This window comes from Cervus canadensis, chromosome 2 (genome assembly GCF_019320065.1).
Source record: "Cervus canadensis isolate Bull #8, Minnesota chromosome 2, ASM1932006v1, whole genome shotgun sequence".
Taxonomy (NCBI): Eukaryota; Metazoa; Chordata; class Mammalia; order Artiodactyla; family Cervidae; genus Cervus; species Cervus canadensis.
Genome location: NC_057387.1, coordinates 83762313 through 83789191, shown reverse-complemented (window position 1 = coordinate 83789191; position 26879 = coordinate 83762313). Strand labels below are relative to the sequence as shown.

General features: G+C 43.0%; 1 long non-coding RNA gene across 1 annotated transcript in view; it reads left to right on the top strand.

The window, feature by feature from the left end:
* Nucleotides 1-26879, top strand: part of LOC122436908 — a 273990-nt gene that overhangs the window by 84805 nt on the left and 162306 nt on the right. The gene's annotated exons all lie outside the window — the stretch shown is intronic.

The following is a 26879-nucleotide window of genomic DNA, read 5'->3' as shown; positions in this document are numbered from 1 at the left end:
AACTAGTCTGGCTTTAGTGACTTACTTGGCCAACAGAATCTGCAGAAATGATGATCTGGGACTGCCAGGACAAGGGCGCAAGAAGCTTTGTTAGTGCTGGTTCTGGGAATGCTCCTTCTTGGAACCCAGCCCTGTTGCTGTGCTGTTGTTGTATGTTTCTGTTCCCTGCCACGTGGAAAGTCCGTCTTAGGTGTTTCAATCAACAGAAGCTTAGCTGAGCTCCCAGGTGACATCAACTGTCAGCCGTATGAGTGCCCCATCTTGGGTATCTAGTCCAGTTGAACCTTCAGATGACTTTGGCCCCAGCAAATATCTGAGTACAATTCATGAGAGGCAGTAAGCAAAAACTGCTTGGCCAAATCCAGGCAACTAAGAGAACTGTGAGAGACTGTTCTAAATTGTTGTTTGAAGCTACTAAATTTGGGGTGGTTTGACAGGCAGCAGTAGATAACTGAAACACATGATTTAATTGCCACAATAAGACTTGTGATTTTAGTCCTTTTTATAGGGAGGACATCTGAAGTTCAAAGAGATTAAATTAATTGTTTAAGGTCATCTGGAATGTGGCAAACCTTTGTTCAGAAAGGAAATCTATTTGATTTTAAATCCTGCATTTTAAACTTCATTATCAAAGGACTTTTTTTTTCCCTTTAGCCATTTATTTACAAAACCATTAAGTTGAAGTAAAAGCTGAACCTAGATACTGCTATATATATATAATAAGATTTGGGGGAAATTATAAAATAATAACTCTAATTTTCCTTTATTGGCTAATAATTATATTTTAATGACATGTGTTTATGGCTTATAAAACCAGGATTATTCTTCCCACACTTGCAGTGAAAGTTTGGCCAAATTTTTGGTCCAAATCTTTGTGAAATATCTACACATGAGTCAAAGTGTATGGGATCCCTTTGTCTCTCCCAAGTTTTCTCGGCCCTGTCTCCAACTGTGCAGATATGTCTGCCACCTACCACCTCTATTGCCTTGAGAACCTGGCCCTTTATTCAAAGCTCACTCAGAAGATGATAAGTGAATGTTGATTCTGGAAAGGCACCATGCTTGGTCCTGGGGACTTGGGATCTGGGATTGAGATTACAGACAGACAGACAGACAGACAAAGAATCACACATCCATAACCCAGAGTCAGAATGGGGTGGAGAGGCGCTTGAGAGGTTTGTGAGCCCTTCATTCCCCTCTGCTCACGTTCAGCATACACTGAGCTACTTTTAAGTCCCGAACGTGCTGTCCTATTTCTCAGCCCTGGCTTTATTCATGCTGTTTTTTCCTGCCCTTCTTCACCTCACAAGCCTCTATGAAGTTTTATTACCTCGACTGGCAAACTTAGCAAATGGCTATGCAATTGTCTGCTACTCTGTGTATCTCCCCTTTTAACTGCATTTCTTCAAAGCAGGGATTGTCTTTTTTTTTTTCCATTTTGTTTTCCCTGCCTTTTAAAAAAGAGATCAAATTAATAACATCTAATGACCGCCACTAAAAACAATAAAACTAGATTAATGAATACAGACACTTTTCAATCAGTGTCACCCATAACACTCTTCTGCACTTTGTTTTGGTTGTTTGGTTTGAAAGACCCAAATTGCTTTGGTGAGAAGTTTCCAATCCTGTATTTAAAGAGTGAGCTTTCTAATTTCAGGGGCATGGGGTTCATAGAGGGGACAGGCAAATTCTCATTCAAATGTCCACAAAGACAAATTAACTTGGCAGCATGTGACATCATTACTTAACAACAATGCAGTCAAAGAAATACACAAGGTAAGTATAGATTGTGTTCCAGATTAAAGAGGTTGAAAAGAGAGTGATGTTTCAGAGAGTAACTGGAACACAGAGAGGAAAGGGGGATTTGAGGTAGGAGCTGGGGAAAGCCCCTTTGGAAAATGGCAAGTTTGAGTAGATAACTAAGAGTGAGAATAATCCAGGTATGCAGACAGCAGAAGGAAGAACATTCTGAAGAGTACAAAAGCCCCTGAGCAGAAAGAAGCCTGGGAATGATCCTGAACATTCCTTTTAGGAAACCACACCAGGGCCTTCAGATAAACCTAGATATTCCCAGTGACCCCATGTAGATGCCTGACCTCTTTTCTCAAACACAGTGTCACTTGAGCAAACTTGGGACGCACTGGACCCATTTGATAGCTGAGGAGTAGGATGGAAATATGACAAGTGGTTACTGACAGGCCATAATGAGGTCCCAGCAACAGTCTGGCTTCAAGTCCAAGAGTCCTAACCAGAGCTTCACACCACTCTGCAGCAAGAAGGTAGAGTCGTTCCTAAAACCCAACCTTCTTCCACCAGAAACCGGGGACTTGGTGCCAGGGCAGAATTTATGACCTAGTAACTGAGGACAGAAATAATTGGTTGCATTAGTGCCTGGCAGTCCCAGACTGGGCTCCACTCCGGAGGGGCAGCATGGATTGAAATAGCTGAGGAAAGTTTACTTTTCTCAGCCCAGGTGCTCTACTGTGGCCAACGTAGCCCTAATGAGCTCTGCATATTCAGGACACAAATAATTGATGGTCCAATTTAAAGTGTGCAGAGGCCACATTTCTTTCCAGGCTCTGAAGGAAAAACACCAGCTGAGGAAGAATGAAGAACTGCCTGTTCTAAGTTATTTTCCTTCTGTGGTCATTCAATCCCCGCGAAGACTGTGCCTACCCAATCAAGGGCCTGGAGAAAGCAGGCAATTACCCAGAGAAGTCAAGCAAAAAGGAAAGGACAAAGGGAAATCATGCACTGGGGATGAGGGGCTGGGCGACATGCTAGAATGAGTACAGCCTTTAACATAGCCTGCTGTGCACCAAAGCTTGAGTTAAGGTCTTGGACTTTGGGGTCGGATAGGTCTAGATTTGAAAATGAATTCAACTACCTTTAAATGGGTGATCTAAGCAAGATTTAACTGCTTGGTGCCTTGGTTTACTCATTTGCTAAGTGGGGATGAACAGACTTTGGGGCAATCGGACTTGGATTTACATCCCATCTCTACCACTGACTATGTCATAAAGGGCCAGTTACTCAAACTCACATGTTAATTTCTTTATTTCTAAAGAGAAAGTGAGTAAGTAGTTAATTATGAGTTCTTCTGGGAGGACTTCTTGAGATGAGACATAAAATGAATGTTCACGGCCCTCAGCAGGATCATTGTGAATTTGTTCCTTAATCTCTAGAACAGTGGTTCTGAAAGTGTGGTCCCTAGACCAGCAGCGTTAGCCTCACCTGGGGACTTATTAGAAATAATCCAGACCCAGTAAATCAGAAACTTTGGGGGTAGACCCAGCATGCTGTGATTTATCAAGTGTCACAGAAGATTCTGGTACATGCTCAAGTCTGAGAATCTCTTCTCTCCATGGTAATCCAGAACACACCTGAGACATGGCAGTTCTGCAGCTGTCTCATACTTTTAAGTGCTGTAATCTTTCCAAATGAGCTCTTTGTTCATTCCTTTCTGCCCTCAAAATAGGGAAGAAATACTTTATCACCCAGGATAAAGTACTCATCTCATATGAGGTAACATATGCTATAAGTATACTAGATTCCAGGGATGCTGATAACAGCATCACATGGATTTCACGTGGATTTGTTTCACATGGATTGTTGCAGTTTGTCTCTTTAATCACCCTCTGTGGTAGCTGTTTTGGGTTTCCCCAGTGGCTGAGCAGTAACAGATCCACCTGCAATGTAGGAGATGCAGGTTCAATCCCTGGGTCAGAAAGATCCCTGGAGAAGAAAATGGCAACCCACTCCAGTGTTCTTCCATTGGGAAATCCCATGGACAGAGGAGCCTGGTGGGCTACAGTCCATGGGGTCCCGGAAGAGTAGGGCATGACGTGGTAAATATTATCTTTGTTTTATAGACAAAGAACTGAAGTTCTGTGAGGTGGAGAAAATTGCCCAAAGATTTACAGTTAGGAAGTAGTGAAGTCAGGAGTCAAACCTCAATACTCTATGTCTAGAGCCATCATACTGCCGTTTTATACCAATATGAGGAGCCTGGGTACATGGAGGCTGGTAGTCCTGTGGGATCAATCTTAACCCCTCTGGGCCTCCATTTTTTCATCATGTAGAGGGGTCAATAGGGGATCCCTTACTGAGGCTTGAAGGATTCGAGGAGCTTGAAATATGGTTCATCATACCCCATGCTTCTCTCTAGTCCCCGCTGCAACTTATAAAATGTCTTTGGGGAGAAGATATTATTTTTCTTTTCCTTTTTTTCTTAAAGTATAATTGCTTTGGAATGCTGTGTTAGTTCCTGGTATACAGCAAAGAGATACATATATGTTCTTTTTCATACTGTTTTCCATAATGGTTTAGTACAAGATATTGAATATAGTTCCCTGTGCTATACAGTAGGAGCTTGTTGTTTGTTCTATATATGAGTGTAATATATAAGTGCAAGTCCCAAACTCCCAATCCAGCCCTCCCCCACCCCCACCCCCTTATCAACCAAAAGCTTGTTCTCTGTCTGTGAGTTAGTTACTGTTTCGTAGGTAAGTTCATTTGTGTCATATTTGAGATTCCATATATAAGTGATATCATATGGCATTCGAATTTCTCTATCTGACTTACTTTGTTTAGTATGATAATCTCTAGATCCATCCATGTTGCTACAAATTACATTATTTCATTTTTTCTTTTGGGGGCAGCTCAGTGATTTTTCATTATATATATATATGGACCACATCTTCTTTATCCAGTAATCTGTTGATGGACATTTAGGTTGTTCCCATGTTTCGGCTATTGTGAAAAGAGCTGCTAGAGTTTTGTCCAGATACACGCCCAGAAGTGTCATTGCTGGATCTTATAGCAAGTCAATTTTTAGTTTTTTGAGGAATCAAAAACAGAAATATAGGTATTTCTCATCTGAAATATAGGTATTCTGTGTCTATAAATACATAACTGCCTACCTATTATGTACCACATATTGAATTTAAGAACAATTTAACAAATAAATGCCCTTTCTCCTTTGCTACCAGTTATCTGATAGACATTCAATCTGGGTGAACATTTTCTTAGACACACCATAGTTCCTGTGAATCTGTGTGTATGCACTTAACAGAATAATCCACAACACCCCATAATATGAAGAGACCTATAGGAGGAAAGAGGGAACAGGAAAGAAAAACCTGAACTAATCTCTCTATAGGCAACTAGTGGAAATTTTGTGGTTATTTAGGGCACTTGATTACTGTGGAAAGAACCTAGTCTCTGGGGTAACAAGCCTCACACAAACTGATCTCCATTTTGAACCCGTTTGACAGGGAGCAGAGTGTTTCAGGTGCAGATTCTAGAAGACTTAAAAGCAGGTCTGTTTTTAAGCACACTGCATATTGAACTTTCTCCACTGTGGGAGGCAGGCCAAGTAGTGACTTTTGAAGCTTTTAAAGGCTCACTGGCCCTTCAAAAAATGGCTGTTGTGGACATATGGTTTTAGAAGTTTTTTAAAAAGCCTTGTGAGCTTATTTTTAGAGCAAACCTTAACCTTGTAAAACTTCTTAAAGGAGCCACAGAGGGTCCAATCACTAAAGCCCCCAGGCAGCTGCTCCCAAGGTTTCCAACATAGCTTCTCCCTGTGCTTGATGTGAGTACCAGGCTGCCAGAGGAACCTGGAGTTAGCTGCCTCTTGAGAGGGTTGTGTCCTTGGAGCCAGGAGACCTGAGACCTGGGCCATAGGTGAGTCATGCAAGGAGGCAGGGTTTTCTCCCAGTGAGTGGGGACCCTAGACACAGACTCATAGAATCTCAGAGACTCCCCTGAAAGAAAAGAACCTTAAAAGTCATCCAGTCAACTCTGATCTGATGCTCAAACCTCCCCTGAAACACATTTATAAAAAGATGGTTCCACGTCTGTGTGCATACCTCCAGCTGCAAGATCATTGTCTGAACACTTATTATTTGACACATTTGTGACTGAGCACACATTACTTCCCTGGCACTGTGCAAAGTGCTAGGGACGCAACAGTGAGTAAAACATTAGTCTCAATACAGACTAAACATTGGTCAGAAAGTGATCAAGTGATTACTTCCATCCATAATTGCAAGTGAAAAGTATCATTCAGAAAAAACTCAAGGATTCATAACTGCTTCTGGCCAGACCTGATGTGGTCTGAGGGATCAGGGAAAGTTTGATGAAGAAGCAACCTTTGAACCAGGACCCCATGAGTGAATGTTAACAAAGCAAAGGAGGTTGGAGGAGGGCATAGAGAGCCAGGGAATGTTAACAAAGCAAAGGAGGTTGGAGGAGGGCATAGAGAGCCATCTCTGAGAGGCTTTTAGGCAGCTGGGAATGCAGTATTTTAGAGGAAATGAAAACAGTCCAGGTATAGATGGTAAAGAATCTGCCTGGATACCTGGGTTCAGTCCTCGGGTTGGGCAGATCCCCTGGAGAAGGGAATGGCAACCCACTCCAGTATTCTCGCCTGGAGAATCTCCATGGACAGAGGAGCCTGGTGGGCTACAGTCCATGGAGTCACAAAGAGTCGGACTCGACTGAGTGACTAACACTACTACTACTATATAACATAAAGGGGAAAGACCTGGTTTGAGGCTGGGGACATGCAGTGTGTGGGGCATGCTTGGCCTTGCTGTCATGTTGAGGATTTTGATTTCAAACCGAGAGGTGCTGGAAACCTTTGGTTTATTTTAAACAAAGGCTAGGCAGTTCACACCAGAGCTGCAAATTCTTTCTCATTTGCTAAGTGTAGTGGTCAAAAATATGTCCATCATTCTCCTCTGCCTAGTTTCCTTCCCTTAAATGTAGACAATCTTAATTCTATTAATAGCTAATAAAATGTGACAGAAGTGTCTCTATGTGGCTTCTGCAGCTAGGATAGCTCCCCTGACATGCTCTCTCTGCCAAACTGCATGCTTTGGGGAAAGTTAGTCACCATGCTGTAAGGACACTCAAGCGACCTATGGCAAAGTCTAGATGGAGAGGAACTATAACAACCAAATTGCCAGCCGTCACAGCTGGAAACAGATCCTTCAGTCCCAGTCAAACCTGTAGATAACTGTAGCCCCAGCTGACACCTTTTTGAAAAAATATTTACTTATTTGCCTGGACTCAACATTCAGAAAACTAAGATCATGGCATCCGGTCCTCATGCCATCACCTCATGGCAAATAGATGGGGAAACAATGGGAACAGTGAGAAACTATTTTTTTGGGCTCCAAAATCATTGCAGATGGTGACTGCAGCCATGAAATTAAAAGACACTTGCTCTTTGGAAGAAAAGCTATGACCAAACTAGACAGCATATTAAAAAGCAGAGACATTACTTTGCCAACAAAGGTCTGTCTAGTCAAAGCTATGGTTTTTCCGGTAGTTGTGCATGGATGTGAAAGTTGGACTATAAAGAAAGCTGAGCGCTGAAGAATGGGTGACTTTGAACTGTGGTGTTAGACAAGACTCTTGAGAGTCCCTTGGACAGCAAGGAGATCCAACCAGTCCATCCTAAAGGAAATCAGTCCTGAAATATTCATTGGAAGGACTGATGCTGAAGCTGACATTCCAATACTTTGGCCACCTGATGGGAAGAACTGACTCATTGGAAAAGACGCTCATGCTGGGAAAGATTGAAGGCAGGAGGAGAAGGGGATGACAGAGGATGAGATGGTTGGATGGCATCACTAACTCGATGGACATGAGTTTGAGCAGGCTCTGGGAGTTGCTTGCTGATAGACCTGGTGTGCTGCAGTTCATTGGGTCGCAAAGAGTCGCACACGACTGAGTGGCTGAACTGACTGACTGCTGAGCCTTAGTTGTAGCATGAGGGATCTTCAGTCCTTGTTGCAGCATGTGGGATCTTTCGTTGTGGCATGCAAACTTTTAGTTGGAGCACGTGGGATCTAGTTCCCTGGCTGGGGATTGAACCCAGTCCCCCTGCATTGGCAGTGAGGCATCCTAGCCACTGGACCGCCAGGGAAGTTCTTCCAGCTGACATCTTGACTGTCTCCTCATGACACAGTCAGAACCGCCTAGATAAGCCAGCCCTGAATTTCTGGCCCACAAAAAACTGTGAGATAATAAGTGCATCTTGTTTCGAATTATTGACTTTGGGTCATTGTTAGGCTCTAATAGCTCATAGCACTAATAGTGGGAATTCCTATAGCGTAGTGATAAAGAATCTGCCTACAATGCAGGAGACTTGGGTTTGATCCAGGGAAGATCCCCTGGAGGAGGAAACAACCCACTCCAGTATTCTTGCCTGGAAAATTCCATGGACAGAGGAGCCTGAAGGGCTACAGTCCATGGGGTTGCAAAGAGTCGGACGTGACTGAGCGCGCACACACATACACGTACAAAAGCTATTTTGGTAAGGCATTTCAAAGGATAAGGATGAAAGTAGGGACTCTGGGGTTGGAAAGACTTGTATTTTGAAAACCAACTCTTCAGTTTCCTGTTTGTTGGAGTGAAGGCATGTTATGTTACCTCCTGGAGCTCCCACATTACATCTATAACATGACATGAGGCCCGCAGAACTCCCATGATATAGAACCATACCATCATTCTCAGTTTCCTTGTCCTCTTCCATTTCATATACAAGTGAGACATGCTACTCTCAAAGCAGAGAAGAGTTTAAGAAAGATTGCTATATATAAAAAAAGATGACTAATAAAGACCTACCATATAGCACAGGTAACTCTACTCAATACTCTGTAATGGCCTATATGGAAAAAGAATCTATAAAAGAGTGGATATATGTATATGTATAACTGATTTCACTTTGCTGTATATCTGAAACTAACAACATTGTAAATCAACTATACTCCAATAATTTTTTTTTCTTTTTTACAAAAGATTGTATGTCAATAAGCACTGTAGACTATGGGTTATCATGATTCTCTTATAATGAGAGGGCTTAAGAATTGTTTGGCTGAAGTTGCCTTAGGCCAGGTCTTATTAAAGGATGATAGATTTTCAGGCCTATTCCCTGTTGGGGTCAATGAGTTTAACAAGTCTGTCTCCTGCCTTGGTAACAGAATTGCCTTTTATTTATTTGAAATTCACCTCCTTATAGTTGCATATCTTATTTTCTTCATTTGCAATGCAATAAGGAGTAGATTTATGATGAGTATTCTTATGAAAGGGCTTATTACATCAGTTCTTACTATGTGTCATATACTTTGTGAGAACATTTTTAGTTAAATCTCAAAACACAATCCTGAAATATCTGTCATTTGTGCCACTTTATGGATTAGGAAACAGATATAAAAGTCAATAATAATACTTTGCCACCTAGTATTGTGTGCCCTTGTCTAGTTATTAAACTTCTAGTATATCTTAGTTTCCTCATCTGCAAAATGGTATAAAAGAACAGAACCTGTAGAAAATAAGGTTGATATGAAGATGAAAGGAAATGATGTGTCTCAAATACTTAGAACAGTGTCTGGTATATTCTGGTATTTGTCTGATTATTATTTTTATTATTTTTTAACCAATATTTCAAAAATTCAGAGCAAAAGTTCCTCCTAAGCCATTTTCCTTCAGCCATGATATTTCTCTCCTGTAATAATAGTTCTTCCCATTTTTTGTAACATTTTTTACATCCAGTTGATTCTTTCAACAGTTTAGTGCCTCAGCATCATTATCTTGTTTCTTCTTCAGCTGAACAAACTAAAGCTCAGAAAGGTGAATGAAAATTGCTCAAAGAACTTTAGCAAGCTACAGAAACCAGCTGAATCCAGCTTAAGCTGAAGTTCATCTCAAGATGCAGGGGTGATTCAGGAAACCTGGTCTCATGTATGAACCACATGGAAGGGAGCCAGGAATGAAAAGATGTGGGAAGAAGGAAGCTCCAGGGAACTTGGGGAATGCTGCTTCTCTCACTTGCTCCTTTTCTCTGTTGCTCATGGGCTGTCTCTGTAATTTTCTCTGAAGACTGGCTTTCTCAGCTGCTCAGAACAAATGGTTGGAAGAATCAAAGTCTCCCACAACTTCCAAATTCACAAGTTATCACTCCAACCATAGGAGAGATCGACCTCCTGCCCCTCTTTGTTTGGATTCCACATGACCACAGGTAGGACCTGGATGGACCAGCTTGGGTCTGGGACTTTCCCCTGGTCTGGTCAAACTTGGTCCATGAGCGGCACCGTGGTGTACACACACTGCTGCTGGACACTCACTCCTGTAGATTCCTTCAACTGTGTCCGATTCTTTGTGACCCTATGGACTATGGCCCGCCAGGCTCCACTGTCCGTGGGATTCTCCAGGCAAGACTATGGGAGTGGCTTGCATGCCCTCCTCCAGGGCATCTTCCCCACCCAGGGATTGAACCTGCGTCTCATGTCTCCTGCATTGGCAGGCAGGTTCTTTTACCACCTGTGCTACCTGGGAAGCCCAGGAAGTTCATGAAAAACACTCCAGAAGGAGCCCACAACATGAAGTAAATTTCCTTCCATTTTACTCATTGGGTTGACTGAAGCAGGATTATCTTCTAGAGTTTCTTTATCAAGAGGCCAACACTTTTCCTACAAGATTTCATCTACTTTCCTTCAGGAGACCAGCAATCCTGGGATTTGGGCTGGGGTAGATGTGGGTACTTTTCTAATTGTGGTCTTTCTACAGATGGAACCAGCCTTATACACAAACAGTGTCATATATTATTCACTTCTCCTGGTAAGAGAATTCTATATTCCTATCATTTGCCCTGTGACTTGCAGTGTCTTCCTGGAGAAGGAATATACTCTCCCAGATTACTAGTATCAAGACTGTGGACATATGATTTGCTTTAGCCAATGGAACCTTAAATGGGAGTGATTTAGACTGAGACCAGGCAGAAGTATTGAGCCATTGCAATTGTCAGCCATGTCTGTTTCCCCCTGCCATTAGAATGGCGTGTCCCTCAGTTTGGATCTTGGAATGAAAAAGACACACAGAGCAGAGCACTGCCACCTGCATTTGCCTCTGACAATAACCCAAGAGAGAAATGATCTTTTAAAACATAACTCATCTGAGACTCTTTCTTGAGAGTAGGCCTTTAAAAGGGGTAAGGGTAGGAAGGAGAGAGAGGCAGTAACTGGGTGAGTCCAGGTATTTTTTTTTTTTTTTTTTCGGCTATCAGGGGAGATGGTTATTAGACCTTTCACCAAGAGCAAGAACTTTGGAGGAGATGGTTGGTGGGGAATTGTGATGTGTTTGGTTTTGAACATGCCAATTTGAGGTGCATGGGGCGGGGGAAATGCAATAGATAGTAGGGTTAATTAGTCTGTATTAGGAAGGAGACCAAGCAAGAGGAATGGGTTGGTGTTTGTCTGCTCATAGAGCTACTTGAAGCCTTGAAAGTCAGTGAAATAAAAAAGAATAGAAACATAAGAGAAGGGAAGAAATGATGTTAAGGCACACCAATGTTGGTGGAAATGGTAGATGAGGAGAAGCAGGGTTAGGGGATGGGTGGAGCCTAGGCAGGGAGGCGGAGGAAATGGGAGAGATATATGCTACAAGGGATAGTGAACTAAACCACTGGCATCTGAATTCCTCATGGGAAAAGAGTTGCCTTTTTTTCTTTCAAAGTCATCAACTTATATGAGCTTCAAAAGAGTCCCATGAGGTGTCTTTACAGGGGAACATATATATTTATCCCCAATTACCAGTGAGGAAACTAAGATTCAGAAGGATACATTCCTTGCCCAGAGGGTTTTTTAATTTTAACTTTTAATTGAGGGGGAAAAATAACATACAATTGACCATCTTAACTATTTCTAAGTGTGCAGGTCAGTGGTGTTAAGTATATTCACATTGTTGTGTAACTCATCTCCAGAATGTTTTCATCTTATCAGACTCGTTAATCAATTCCTCCCCATATCTCCCCTCCCTCCAGTTTCTGGCAGCCACCATTCTACTTTCTGTTTCTATGATTTTGACTACTCTAGATAGTTCATATATTGGCTTGGCCAAAAAGTTCATTCAGGTTTTTCCGTATGATTGTATGGAAAAACCCAAACGAACATCTTGGCCAACCAATAAGTGGACTAATACAATATTTGTCTTTTTGAGACTGGTTTATTAGTATAATGTCCTCAAGGCTCATCCATGTTGTAGCGTGTATAGGGATTTCCTTCCTCTTTAAGATTGAATATATTCCATTGTGTGCACATAGCAGATGTTGTTAATCTACTCATTTGTCTTTGGCCACTTGGGTTGCCTTCTCCTCTTGGCATTGTGCATAGAGCTGCTATGAAGATGGGTGCTTTGAGACATGTTGGACAGAAAAGGAATCCTAGGAACATAGTGTGAAGATAACAGAAGGGATGTCATTACTGCTCCATATGAGAAAATGAGGAGAGCTTACCTCCTGAGAGGGATTGGGAGAGAAGAGAGGATTGGGGCCAGGCAGGAGAGGTAGGAAGAGATGATCCAGGGAAATGAGGTGACGTAGGGAACACCTGGAATGAGGGGCCAGTGTGTGTGTTCAGAGACCAGAAATGTAGTTACAGATGAAGTGGTTACGGTAATTGTTTTACTCCATCCCCACTACTTAACATATTTGAGAAAATCTCCTATACACACATACACACACACACATGTTCTGTGTAAGTTGCTTTTGGTGCAAACTGAGAAAGGGATTAAGTTTTCAGTCTGGTTTGATATGGAACAGGCAGTGTGTGTGAGCAAAGGAGAACAGAACAGGCTTTCAATCGTCCCATGCAGGAGAACAGTTCTCCCAGAGTTAGCAGAGGCGACTCTGAAAGGGTTAGCTCCCTGGAGATTCATGGACAATTCGGGGAGGTCTTTGGGCTTCCCTGGTGCCCCAGATGGTAAAGAGTCTGCCTGCAATGCAGGACACCCGGGTTCGATCCCTGGAGAAGGAAATGACAGCCCCCTCCGTATTCTTACCTGGAAAATCCCATGGATGGAGGAGCCTGGCAGGTTACACCCCATGGGGTCACAAAGAGCGACTAACACACATTTGGACTGCCATAGAATGTACACTAGGGATTTGGACTTCCGTGTAACACAGCCAGAGGCTTGGATGCAATCTTACGTCGAACAGTGCTTCTTAAATTTCAGTGTCTCCACACCACCTGAGAGTCTTGATGAGATGTAGATTTTGATTCAGTCAATCTGGAGTGAATCATGTCAAGCAGGCTAAAGCTCATGGGTGATGGTTGTGCTGTTGTGATCTTCCCACCATACCTTGAGTCCTAGGGCTCTAGCTCTCAAAGGGATGGAAAATTCCCAATGGCATCATACTGCCTCTCTCTCTCTCTCTCTTTCTGCCTTTCTGTCTGTCTCTCTCTCCCCACAATACCCCCGTCATCATCGTCTTTATCGCATCCTCCTTTCCCAGTGTTCCTGAGAAATCTGGACTCCCATGTCCTCTGGTGACAGAGAAAGCTGTCAAGAAACCATGGCTTCCTTGTTAGCCCTTCTCCTCAGTCCCTGCTCTGTCCCCACCCAGGCAGTGTAAGAGGTCATGCCGGGTATGCTCAGCATTCCCTTCTGCCTGCTTTGGCCCAGGGTATTAGAACAACAATCTGCAGGGGGGGAAACCAAAGAGTCTTTCTCCGTGGTTGGCCTCAGAACTCCCTCTCTCAGAAAGAGGGAAGGAGGTGGAGAAAGAGCTTTAAATGGTATTTTTCTTGAGAAAGGTTGCTCTGGGGAGCCAAGCATGAAATGAGAGTGTGATTGGGAGAGGGCCGTGTGGTCAACTCCCTTGTTTTCCACAGATGTTGCAGGAGTCAGAGCCAGAGTTCAGGAAAAATGTTTTCCCGCAGACCCACCCCTGCCCCAGAGGCTGTGAGGAAGTTGGCAAACGACATCCAGATCTAGTTGGGCCCTGGCAACCTCACGGAAATGGGAAAATTCACTGAATTTGAGGGGAAATGGTGGCCGGAGAGCATCTAACATGAAAAGAAGTGAGGAAGAGGCAGGAAGCTTCACCAAATGGTGTAGAGCCCTGTGCTAGAAGCTTCCCAGTACATTTCTCAGCTGCTGGAGGAATCCCCTTGCTTGCTCAGCAGGTGCTTCTTTTGCTGGGAGGGCTGTCTGCCTCAGAGGCAGCCCTACTCACTCAGAAGCATGCACTGTGGAAGTGATCTCAGGTGTGGTGGCTTGAAGTAGGGTTTCGGTTCCCGGCCAGAGATTGAAGTCAGGCCATGGCAGTGAAAGTGCAGAATCCTAGCCACTAGACTACCAGGGACCAGTGGCAAGACCCCGGCCCATGACCTTTGTAGAAATGAGTTTTTATAAAGAGTCAGAATGTAGTGAAACAAATAATGTGTTTATTAGGAGGAAAAAGTACATGTGAATAGGCACACACAGACAGACAGAGTGCCATGCCCTCATGGTAATTTGAATCACTTATTATAGAGCATTTTTTCTGGGTTTCTTTTGGCCAGTCACTTTGCTTTGCCTGATTCTGAGTCCATATTTGGTTTATCTCAATGTGTGTGTACACATCACATCTCTTCGCCAAAATGGATTCTAGTAAAGAGACCTATGGGTACGTTGACATCACCTATCATGGGGTGATACCCCTCCCTTTGACCTCTGAAGAGCCTGTTGGTGCATGTGCAGTTGGGAAGGTGTCCTTGACCTTGAGAATGAGGAATATGAAGTTTCTTTCTCTGGGCAGGGCCCAGCTTCTCCCTCTTGGAGTGTCTTGGAGTGTCCCACCTTGGAGTGTCTGTCCACAGGGAACCACTTCCACCTGATCAGCCTGGGGCCCATCTGCCTCCTGCCTCAGAAAGTCTTCCCCTTACCTGGAGCTGAAATCTTCTTTTCTCATCTGTGCTGTGAACTTCTGTGCTAATGTGCTTGCTTGCATGCACAGTCCCTTCAGTTGTGCCTAACTGTCTGTGACCGTATGGACTATAGCACACCAGGTTCCTCTGTCCATGGGATTTTCCAGGCGAGAATACTGGAGTGGGTTGCCATGCCCTCCTCCAGGGGATCTTCCCAATCCAGAGATCGAACCCGTGTCTCTTACGTCTCCTGCATTGACAGTTGGCTTCTTCACCACTAGCGCCACCTGGGAAGCCCCTTTGTGCTGATGCTGCCCTCCAAAACTACAGCAAGCTGGACACCCCCTGCATCTCTGCCCTGCTTCCCCCAGTCAACAGAGCACATCTCAATCATGTCCATTGGCCAGTCTGATCCTCAGAGCTTCCTGTAAGAAAGCAGGGGGCAGTTCTCCCAGGGTTTCAGATAACAGAGTGGAAACCTTGAGATGCTGCTTGTGCTTGTGGGAGAGGCTGTGAATGTGGACTCTAGAGTCTGGCTGTCTGGGTCATACCCCAGCCATTGTTGGCTATGTGTCTTTAGATGGGCTCTTTGACCACTCTGAGCCTGTGTTTTCTGTACTGTAAAATGGGCATAATGACATTACCTACTAGAGAGAGTAGTAGTGAAGTCCAAAAAAATAGAAGTCAAGTACTTAACCTGGGTTTGTAGGAACTTTCTGTCTGTTCTTGAGGAGGAAGAGGAGAAAAGATAGAGGTTAAATGACTCACTCAAGCCCAGAAAATGGTGCCACCAGATCTAAGACTTAGATATTCTGAGGCTGAATCCAGTACTTACCCCTTACATTCAGTATCTGGCACTCCTAGGCTCATCAGAAACTGAAACTCTCCCCTGACCCTCACCTTGGTGAGTGAAGTCAACCCTCACCTGCACTGACCTGTTCACAGTAGGTGGTCAGCCCTTGATGGGGGTTGGGATGGCCTACCTCCCCAACCCTCCACAACAAGCCTGAAAGGGCTGTGTCAGCTCTTCTGACCTTGGAGTTAGGCACTGTCCTTTCCCCTTCAGCCTCTTTTCAAATACGGTCACCCTCACCTGGGGGGAGGACTGGTGGGAACCTCCCTCTGCTGAAGCCTGTCCTGGTCTAGTCATGCCGCAGATGCCAACCTGCTGGTCCTTCACGACCGCTGTGCCAGGCAGTGTTGCTCCCTGTGTCACAGGTGAAGAGAGAAAAGTCCAGAGAGGTTAAGCAACTTGCCTGAGGCCACACACTAGCACTGATGGCCCAGGGCTTTGAACCGTGCAGTCTGCTGACAGTGTCTGTGCTCTTCACCTATCGGCTGTAGTCCCCAGCTCCTTCTGTCTTATAAGAGGAGGGGGAGACAAATATTTCAAGAAGGCTTCCCCTTCACAGGATGGTTTCTAACTTGTGTCACCATCCCTTGCTTGCACTCTCTAGTCTGTTCCATTTTAACACAAATGGAAAATGGAATCCCTCCCTCAGTTTCCACCAAAAGAATAACACGTAATCTCATCTGATCCTCCCTGCAGCACTCTGAGGGGATCACTACTGCCTTTAGTTTGACAGCAGATGGACCTCAGAGAGGTGAAGTAACTTGCCCAGAGGACAGAGTTGTGTTCAACAGAGGTTCCACTAGTGCTTCCTATACAACCCCGCCTCCAAGCTTGCAGGCAGCGTCCAACACCCTGGGGGGCCTTCTTCAGATTCTTTCGTGATGTCACAACAGGCACTCAGGGCTGGGCAGGCCCTAGGTCTGGCCCCTCCAGAAACAAGCCTCAATCAGCAGGGTGGGGAGGACATCAGGGAGCCATAGGAGGTGATGACAGTGCTGTCCTGTGAAGCAGGCGGAGCAGGTTTCCAGAGTCTGGGATGGGGAATGAGTGAAAGGTCCAGGCAGGCTTTCAGGTCAGGAGTTGCAGCTGTTTCCACAGAGTGAGGAGCTGTGGAATCCAGCCATGGGATTGGAGAGAATCCAGTGCATAGGGTCGGGGAGTCAGCAGGCGTGTTCCATGAGGGTTTGCCCAAACACTGATAGGATTAAGCCCCAGGGAGATGACTGGAGAGGTGGGATATTACACCCGCTGATCAGGAGGGAAGATTTCTGAGGCAACACTGCCTAGATTCTCACCCTTGTGCTTCCATTTGTTACCTGTAGTAGGACCTTGGTGAGTTACTCAGATCTTTGGTATCTTGCGTTCAGGATCTAAGTCATAAATAGGATTCTTATGAAGATGAAATAGATTAGAAAGAGAAAAGCAGCCAGATATCTGTAAATGGCCAGGCACTAACAGCTAGGTTGTTAGGTGCTGGTCTTGTCCTTGCTGCCAGGCTAGTGTTCTCTTATTTATATATTCTTTGGCTGTGCTGGGCCTTAGTTGCTGCATGCAAGCTTTCTTTGGTTGCAGCAAGTGGGGGCTACTCTCTAGTTGTGATGTGCGGATGTCTCATTTCAGTGGCTTCTCTTGTGGAGCATAGGCTCTAGGATGGGTGAGCTTCAGGAGCTGCAGCACATGGGCTCAGTAATCACTTGCCCTGCAGCATGTGGATTCTTCCCCTACTGGAGATCGAACCCATGATTCCTGTATTCGCAGGAGAACCCTCAACCACTGGATCACCAGGGAAGTCCTGTGGTATTCTCCTGCTGAACATAAATAATCTCACAAATAAGACCAAAAAAGGGCTATTTTATATTTTTTCCAAGTATTTACAGAAACAGGGTTGCTATGCAAACCACAAAAATACCAGACATCCTGCTTTCCCAGCTAATATGAATAAATGACTGCTGCCTCTTTATAAATTACTGTTTTAGCCTCTGTCTAGTCTTCCCTCTTTCTTGATAACATCCACTAAGGTATCAAACTAGAATTATACTTGCTTCTTTTTTAAATTTTATTGAAGTATAATTGATTTACAAGGTTGTGATAATTTCTTCTGTGCAGCAAAGTGCCTCAGTTTACCATATGGAAAAGAATGTATATATACACACACACACATTCTTTTTCATATCCTTTTCCATTATGGTTTGTCACAGGATATTGTATATAGTTATGTTATACAGTAGGACCTTGTTGCTTATTCATTCTGTATATGGTAATTTGCCTTATCCTTGCTCCTTGGTAGCACCCAATATGGAGAAAATCCCCACTTCCTAGAATTCTCTCCAAGATCGCCTGACTTCAGCTCCTATAAGTATACATCCTGTAAGTCCTTTCGAACACCTTCTGCTGAAATGCCCCATAGTTCCCTGTGATGTGCACTCTCCCTCATTACAATGAGTCCATCAATCCAGCGTTCAACTACAGACTGTTCCTGGTGGTCTTTGATTGGAGGGCATGGACACAGTTAATAAGTGGAAGCATGTAGAACAGTTTCTGACAAAGAGTAAGCACCATGCCAGTGATGCCATCATAATTACTGAGTATGTTACAAAGACAGCCTCAGGGACAGGGAGATCTGAGAGAAAAAGCTTCAGGACAAAGGCCAAGTGGAATAGACGATGTACAGTCAGGAGACTTCACTTTAAGTCATTACCTGCCCTTCCAAACAGTAATTCACATTTTATTTTACACTCCAGAAGAGCCCGATGTAGAGTTGAGTGTTCTGAGTGAAGGATCTCACTTATTCACTGAGGTGCCATGGGTCAGTTGCTTAACCTCTCTGAGCCTCCATTTTTCCACCTGTGAGAAATAGGAAAAATAAAAATACAGGCTTGTTTTAGTCTTAAATGATACATTAGATGAGATGGATCTCATTGATATCTTCAAGACATTCCATCCAAATCGAGAAGAATACACCTTCTTCTCAAGTGCACATGGAACATTCTCCAGAATAGACCACATGGTGGGTCACAAATCAAACCTCACTAAATTTAAGAAAATTGAAATTATATCAAACATCTTCTCTGACCACAATGCTATGAGACTAGATATCACTATAAGAAAAAACCTGTAAGAAACACAAACGCATGGAGATTAAACAACACATTTCTAAATAACCAATAGGTTACTGAAGAAATCAAAAGGGAAATCAAAAAATTTCTAGACACAAATGACAATGAAAATGCGACAACTAAAAGCCTATCAGTTCAGTTCAGTTCAGTCGCTCAGTCGTGTCTGACTCTTTACAAGTCCATGAACCGCAGCACGCCAAGCCTCCCTGTCTGTCACCGACTCCCGGAGTTCACCCAAACCCATGTCCATTGAGTCCGTGATGCCATCCAACCATCTCATCCTCTGTCGTCCCCTTCTCCTCCTGCCCTCAATCTTTCCCAGCATCAGGGTCTTTTCAAATGAGTCAGCTCTTCACATCAGGTGGCCAAAGTATTGGAGTTTCAGCTTCAACATCATTCTTTCCAATGAACACCCAGGACTGATCTCCTTTAGGATGGACTGGTTGGATCTCCTTGGAGTTCAAGGGACTCTCAAGAGTCTTCTCCAACACCACAGTTCAAAAGCATCAATTCTTCGGCCCTCAGCTTTCTTTATAGTCCAACTCTCACATCCATACATGACCACTGGAAAAACCATAGCTTTGACCAGACGGACCTTTGTTGGCAAAGTAATGTCTCTGCTTTTTAATATGCTATCTAGGTTGGTCATAACTTTCCTTCCAAGGACTAAGCGTCTTTTAATTTCATGACTGCAATCACCATCTGCAGTTATTTTGGAGCCCCCCAAAATAAAGTCTGACACTGTTTCCACTGTTTCCCCATCTCTTTCCCATGAAGTGATGGGACCAGATGCCATGATCTTAGTTTTCTGAATGTTGAGCTTTAAGCCAACTTTTTCAATCTCCTCTTTCACTTTCATCAAGAGCCTCTTTAGTTCTTCTTCACTTTATGCCATAAATGCAGATATGATCTACATATCTGAGGTTATTGTTATTTCTCCCGGCAATCTTGATTCCAGCTTGAGCTTCCTCCAGTCCAGCGTTTCTCATCTTTCACTTTCATCAAGAGGCTTTTTAGTTCCTTTTCACTGTCTGCCATAAGGATGGTGTCATCTGCATATCTGAGGTTATTGATATTTCTCCCGGCAATCTCGATTCCAGCTTGAGCTTCCTCCAGCCCAGCGTTTCTCATGATCTACTCTGCATATAAGTTAAATAAGCAGGGTGACAATATACAGCCGTGACGTACTCCTTTTCCTATTTGGATCCAGTCTGTTGTGCCATGTCCAGTTCTAACTGCTGCTTCCTGACCTGCATACAGGTTTCTCAAGAGGCAGGTCAGGTGGTCTGGTATTCCCGTCTCTTTCAGAATTTTACAGTTTATTGTGATCCACACAGTCAAAGGCTTTGGCATAGTCATTAAAACAGAAATAGATGTTTTTCTGGAACTCTCTTGCTTTTTTGATGATCCAGCGGATATTGGCAATTTGATCTCTGGTTCCTCTGCCTTTTCTAAAACCAGCTTGAACATCTGAAATTTCATGGTTCACGTATTGCTGAAGCCTGGCTTGGAGAATTTTGAGCATTACTGTGCTAGCGTGTGAGATGAGTGCAATTGTGCAGTAGTTCAAGCCTTCTTTGGCATTGCCTTTCTTTGGGATTGGAATGAAAACTGACCTTTTCCAGTCCTGTGGCCACTGCTGAGTTTTCCAAATTTGCTGGCATATTGAGTGCAGCACTTTCACAGCATCATCTTTTAGGATTTGAAATAGCTCAACTGGAATTCCACCACCTCCACTAGCTTTGTTCATAGTGATGCTTCCTAAGGCCCATATGGCATCACATTCCAGGATGTCTGGCTCTAGGTGAGTGATCACACCATCGTGATTGTCTGGGTCGTGAAGATCTTTTTTGTACAGTTCTTCTGTGTATTCTTGCCACCTCTTCTTAATATCTTCTGCTTCTGTTAGGTCCCTACCATTTCTGTCCTTTATTGTGCCCATCTTTGCATGGAATGTTCCCTTGGTGTCTCTAATTTTCTTGAAGAGATCTCTAGTCTTTCCCATTCCATTGTTTTCCTCTATTTCTTTGCATTGACCACTGAGGAAGACTTTCTTATCTCTCCTTGCTATTCTTTAGAACTCTGCATTCAAATGGGTATATCTTTCCTTTTTTCCTTTGCTTTTCACTTCCCTTCTTTTCACAGCTTTTTGTAAGGCCTCCTCAGATAGCCATTTTGCCTTTTCGCATTTCTTTTTCTTGGGGATGGTCTTGATTCCTGTCTCCTGTACTATGTCATGAACCTCCATCCATAGTTCATCAGGCACTCTGTCTATCAGATCTAGTCCCTTAAATCTATTTCTCACTTCCACTGTATAGTCATAAGGGATTTGACTTAAGTCATACTGGAATGGTCTAGTGGTTTTCTCCACTTTCTTCAATTTCAGTCTGAATTTGGCAATAAGGAGTTCATGATCTGAGCCATAGTCAGCTCCCAGGCTTGTTTTTGCTGACTGTATAGACCTTCTCCATCTTTGGCTGCAAAGAATATAATCAATCTGATTTTGGTGTTGACCATCTGGTGATGTCCATGTGTAGAGTCTTCTCTTGTGTTGTTGGAAGAGGGTGTTTGCTATGACCAATGCATTCTCTTGGCAGAACTCTATTAGCCATTGCCCTGCTTCATTCAGTACTCCAAGGCCAAATTTGCCTGTTATTCCAGGTGTTTCTTGACTTCCTACTTTTGCATTCCAGTCCCCTATAATGAAAAGGACATTTTTTTGGGGTGTTAGTTCTAGAAGGTCTTGTAGGTCTTCACAGAACTGTCCAACTTCAGCTTCTTCAGTGTTACTGGTCAGGGCATAGACTTGGATTACCGTGATATTGAATGGTTTGCCTTGGGAATGAATAGAGATCATTCTGTCATTTGTGATATTGCATCCAAGTACTGCCTTTCAGACTCTTTTGTTGACTATGATGGCTACTCCATTTCTTCTAAGGGATATTTCTGGGTAGAAACAATCAATATTGTGAAAATGACTATACCATCAAATGCAATCTACAGATTCAGTGTGATCCCTATCAAATTACCAATGCTATTTTTTACAAAACTAGAACAAAAATTTCACAATTCATATGGAAACACTAAAGTCCCCAAATAACCAAAGCAGTCTTGAGAAAGAAGAATGGAGCTGGAGGAATCAACCTTCCTGACTTCAGATTATACTACAAAGTTATAGTCATCAAGACAGTATGGTACTGGCACAGAAAAAGACATATAGACCAATGGAACAAGATAGAAAGCCCAAAAATTAACCAATGCACCTATGGGTACACTATTTTTGACAAAGGAGGCAAGAATATACAATGAGCCAAAGACAGCCTCTTCAGTAAATGACGCTGTGAAAACTGGATAGCTACATGTAAAAGAATGAAATTAGAATACTTCCTAACACCATATATAAAGATAAACTGAAGATGGATTAAAGACCTATATGTAAGATCAGAAACTATAAAACTCTTAGAGGAAAACATAGGCAGAACACTTGATGACATAAATCAAACAAGATTCTCTATGACCCACCTCCTAGTGTAATACAAATAAAAAACAAAAGCAAACAAGTGGGACCTGGTTAAACTTAAAAGCTTTTGCACAGCAGAGGAAACTATAAGCAAGGTGAAAAGACAACCCTCAGAATGGGAGAAAATAATAGCAAATGAAACAACTGACAGAGGATTAATTTCTAAAATATATAAGCAACTCATATAACTCAATGCCAAAAAAACAAACAACCCAATCAAAAAGTGGGGAAAATGCCTAAATAGACATTTCTTTAAAGAAGACATACAGATGGCTAACAAACACATGAAAAGATGCTCAACATCACTCATTATTAGAGAAGTGCAAATCAAAACCACAGTGAGATAACACGTCACACTGGTCAGAATGGCCATCAACAAAAATTCTACAAACATTAAATGCTGAAGAGGGTGTGGAGAAAAGGGAACACTCCTTGTACTGTTCGTGGGAATGTAAATTTATTACAGCCACTATGGAAGACAGTATGGAGATTCCTTAAAAAAAGAAATAAAACCACCTTATGACCCAGCAGTCTGACTCCTAGGTATATACCCTAAGGAAACCAAAATTAAAGAAGACACATGTACCCCACTGTTCATTGCAGAACTCTTTACAATAGCTAGAATATGGAAGCAACCTTGATATCCATCAACAGATGAATGGATAAAGAAGTTGTGGTACACAATGGAATATTACTCAGCCATAAAAAGGAATGCATTTAAGTCAGTTCTGATGCAGTGCATGAACCTAAAACGTATTATACACAGTGAAGTGAGTCTGAAAGAGAAAGATAAATATTGTATTCTAACTCATATGTACAGAGTCTAGAAAAATGTTACTGAAGAATTTATTTACAGGGCTATAATGGAAAAACAGACACAGAGAATAGACTTATGTGGATAGGGCTTGAGAGGGTGAGATGTATGGAAAGAGTAACATGGAAACTTACATTACCATATGTTAAATAGATACCCAACCGGAATTTGCTGTATGGCTCAGGAAATTCAAAGATGGGCTCTGTATCAATCTAGAGGGGTGGGATGGGGTGGGATGGGGCGGAAGATGGGAGGGAGGTTCAAATGGGAGGGAATAAATGAATATCTATGGCTGATTCCTGTTGAAGTTTGACAGAATCCAACAAAATTATGTAAAGCAATTATCCTTCAATAAAAAATAAATAAAAAGAAAAAAATTACAGGCTTATTTTGTGACTTCAATGAAAGTGAGTATGCTGTAGTCTAGGTTATGGTCATAAAGCTATCAGTTATTCCAGCTGGTACCTAAGGCTGGCAAAGCACAGAGGGCAAGGCTGATTTAAAGTTAGATTCCTGAAATTCCTGCATTTTTTTACCTTCTTATGGAAGAGGCCAGAACTGTCCCTCTGAATTGTGTGGCTGTATAACAGACTGGTTCCAAATAGGAAAAGGAGTACATCAAGGCTGTATATTGTCACCCTGCTTATTTAACTTACATGCAGAGTACATCATGAGAAATGCTGGGCTGGAGGAAGCTCAAGCTGGAATCGAGATTGCCGGGAGAAATATCAATAACCTCAGATATGCAGATGACACCACCCTTATGGCAGAAAGTGAAGAGGAACTAAAAAGCCTCTTGATGAAAGTGAAAGAGGAGATTGAAAAAGTTGGCTTAAAGCTCAACATTCAGAAAACTAAGATCATGGCATCTGGTCCCATCACTTCATGGGAAAGAGATGGGGAAACAGTGGAAACAGTGTCAGACTTTATTTTGGGGGGCTCCAAAATCACTGCAGATGGTGATTGCAGTCATGATATTAAAAGACACTTATTCCTTGGAAGGAAAGTTATGACCAACCTAGATAGCATATTAAAAAGCAGAGACATTACTTTGCCGACAAAGGTCCGTCTGGTCAAGGCTATGGTTTTTCCAGTGGTCATGTATGGATGTGAGAGGTGGACTATAAAGAAACCTGAGGGCTGAAGAATTGATGCTTTTGAACTGTGGTGTTGGAGAAGACCCTTGAGAGTCCCTTGGACAGCAGGGAGATCCAACCAGTCCATCCTAAAGGAGATCAGTCCTGGATGTTCATTGGAAAAACTGATGTTGAAGGTGAAACTCTAACACTTTGGCCACCTGATGCAAAGAGCTGACTCATTTGAAAAGACCCTGATGCTGGGAAAGATTGAGGGCAGGAGGAGAAGGGGAGGACAGGGGATGAGATGGTTGGATGGCATCACGGACTCGATGGACACAGGTTTGGGTGGACTCCAGGAGTTGGTGATGGACAGGGAGGCCTGGCGTCCTGGGGTTCGTGGGCTTGTAAAGAGTCGCACGTGACTGAGTGACTGAACTGAACTGATAGCAATGGTGAAACGGAAGTCAGGAAAGTCAGGAAACCCTTCCTTAGCCTTAAGTTTCCATGTAAATCTTTTTCCATGGAGATGAGGAATGATGAAAACCTTTTGGCTCCAAGTCACTTATTAACATGACCAAGGTGCTTCTTTGAAACTTGGTTATCCTACAAAATGGGAGTAAAGTTAATTCCAACCCCATATATTTGTTATGGGGATCAAATGAAAAGGTGCATATGGGACCCTGTTGTCAGCCACAAGAAAGAAAGTATCTGTTCCTCTGGGACTGCCTCCCACAGTGTGGTCTCTCACCTGGGGACACAAGTGTCTGCTCCCTGATGGCTGAGCTGATGGCCATTAGCCAAGGCGCTCTTTCATGATCTCTGGGCATTAACCCCTCCTGTAAAGCCACAGGTGTCAGGGAGGCTTCATGGAGCCCCTCACTGGGCTGATCGAAAACAGATTTCTTCCTCTTTTAACAGACCAAAGGAGAGCAGTGGGGTTAGTGGGGTGGCTGTACTCCACAAGCCACCCAGGTTTCTTTCAGCTGATTTCTGTACCATCTTTATTGATTTTTAAAAGCTTTTTAATAATAGGAAGTGTTATCTTTATTTTTTTTTTTAAGTTTTTTGACCACATAGAGTGGCTTGCAGGATCTTAGTTCCCTGACCAGGGATAGAACCCATGTCTTCTGCAGTTGAAGCACAAAGTCTTACCCATTGAAACACCAGGGAAATCCCTTGTATCATCTTCAGAGTGTCATCCTTTTCTCTGGTTGAAACTGGGTTGTTATCTTGTCAGCTTTCCAGCATGCTGGGAGGAAAAAAAGCAAGTCCTGCATGAGGGATTTTAGCTTTAAGGAGGTGACAAGAGGTTCCATGCATCATTTACCCTCATTCATGTCCTACTTCAAGGAAGGATGACAGATGGAGTCTCTAGCCTGGTAACCATGTGCCCAGCTTCAATTTGAGAGTTTTATTGTTCTAAGTTCAAGATCAGGAATAACAGAAGCAAGAAAAACATTAGGGAAATGAATATAGTCAGCCCTCAATACCTGCAGATTCCACATCCATGGATACAACCAAGCAAGGATAGAAAATATTTGGAAAAAAATTCTAGGAACCTCCAAATAGCAAAACTTGAATTTGCTGTGCAGTCAACTATTTACCTGCCACTTACATTGCATCCAGTGTTATAGATAGTCTAGAGATCATTTAAAGTATACAAGAGGATGTGCATGGTTATATGCAAGTACTATACCATTTTATATGAGGAACTGAAACATCCATGGATTTTGATGTCGGGTTGGCGGTCCTGGAACCAATCCCTTGCAGATAACTAAGGACAGTTGTACAGATCAATTCACCCATCAGGTCATTGGGTCTGAGCCAGCATCTGTACTGAGTAAATACCTGGGTGAAAAGCAGAGAGAGGGTCTAGTCAGTTGCTTTACTTTAGCATGATCATCTTTAGCATGACCCAATGCTAAAGATCAAATATTTGGAATCATCCCTGTGAATCTTCACATTTTTCAGTTTCCCTGTAGATATTGGCACTGGGCAGACAGAGCCTTGGCCACATAACTCAGTATATGAACATCCACATAACCCCCACACATAGGTGTGTGTGTGCAAACCTATTGAATACATACACATGCAACATAGATTTACACTTGCATAAATCCTAATATTATACTAGAGGAGGAGAGATCACACCTAGTTACCTTTCTCTTTTCAGTGGTCCTGAGGCTTTGCTGAAAAAAGCAGTCTTAGGAGCCAGAAGAATTGATGCTTTTGAACTGTGGTGTTGGAGAAGACTCTTGAGAGTCCCTTGGACTGCAAGGAGATCCAACCAGTCCATTCTAAAGGAGATCAGTCCTGGGTGTTCATTGGAAGGACAGATGTTGAAGCTGAAACTCCAATACTTTAGCCATCTGATGTGAAGAGCTGACTCATTTGAAAAGACCCTGATGCTGGGAAAGATTGAGGGCAGGAGGAGAAGGGGAGGACAGAGGATGAGATGGTTGGAAGGCATCACTGACTCAATGGACATGAGTTTGAGTAAACTCTGGGAGTTGGTGATGGACAGGGAGGCCTGGCATGCTGTGGTTCACGGGGTCACAAAGAGTCTGACATGACTGAGTGACTGAACTGAAACTGAACTGAAGGAGCCAGAGATCTAGATTCAAGTGCAACCCATGTCATTAATACATAGTGTAACTCTGGGCAAGTTACTCAATCTGTCTTAACTAATGTTTCCACATTTGTAAAATGAGTATACTATTGTCTCTCCTGAAATATTTTACAGTTAATTACACTGTCATACTTATTTGTTTGACATAATACTTTAGGTAGTTATTTTA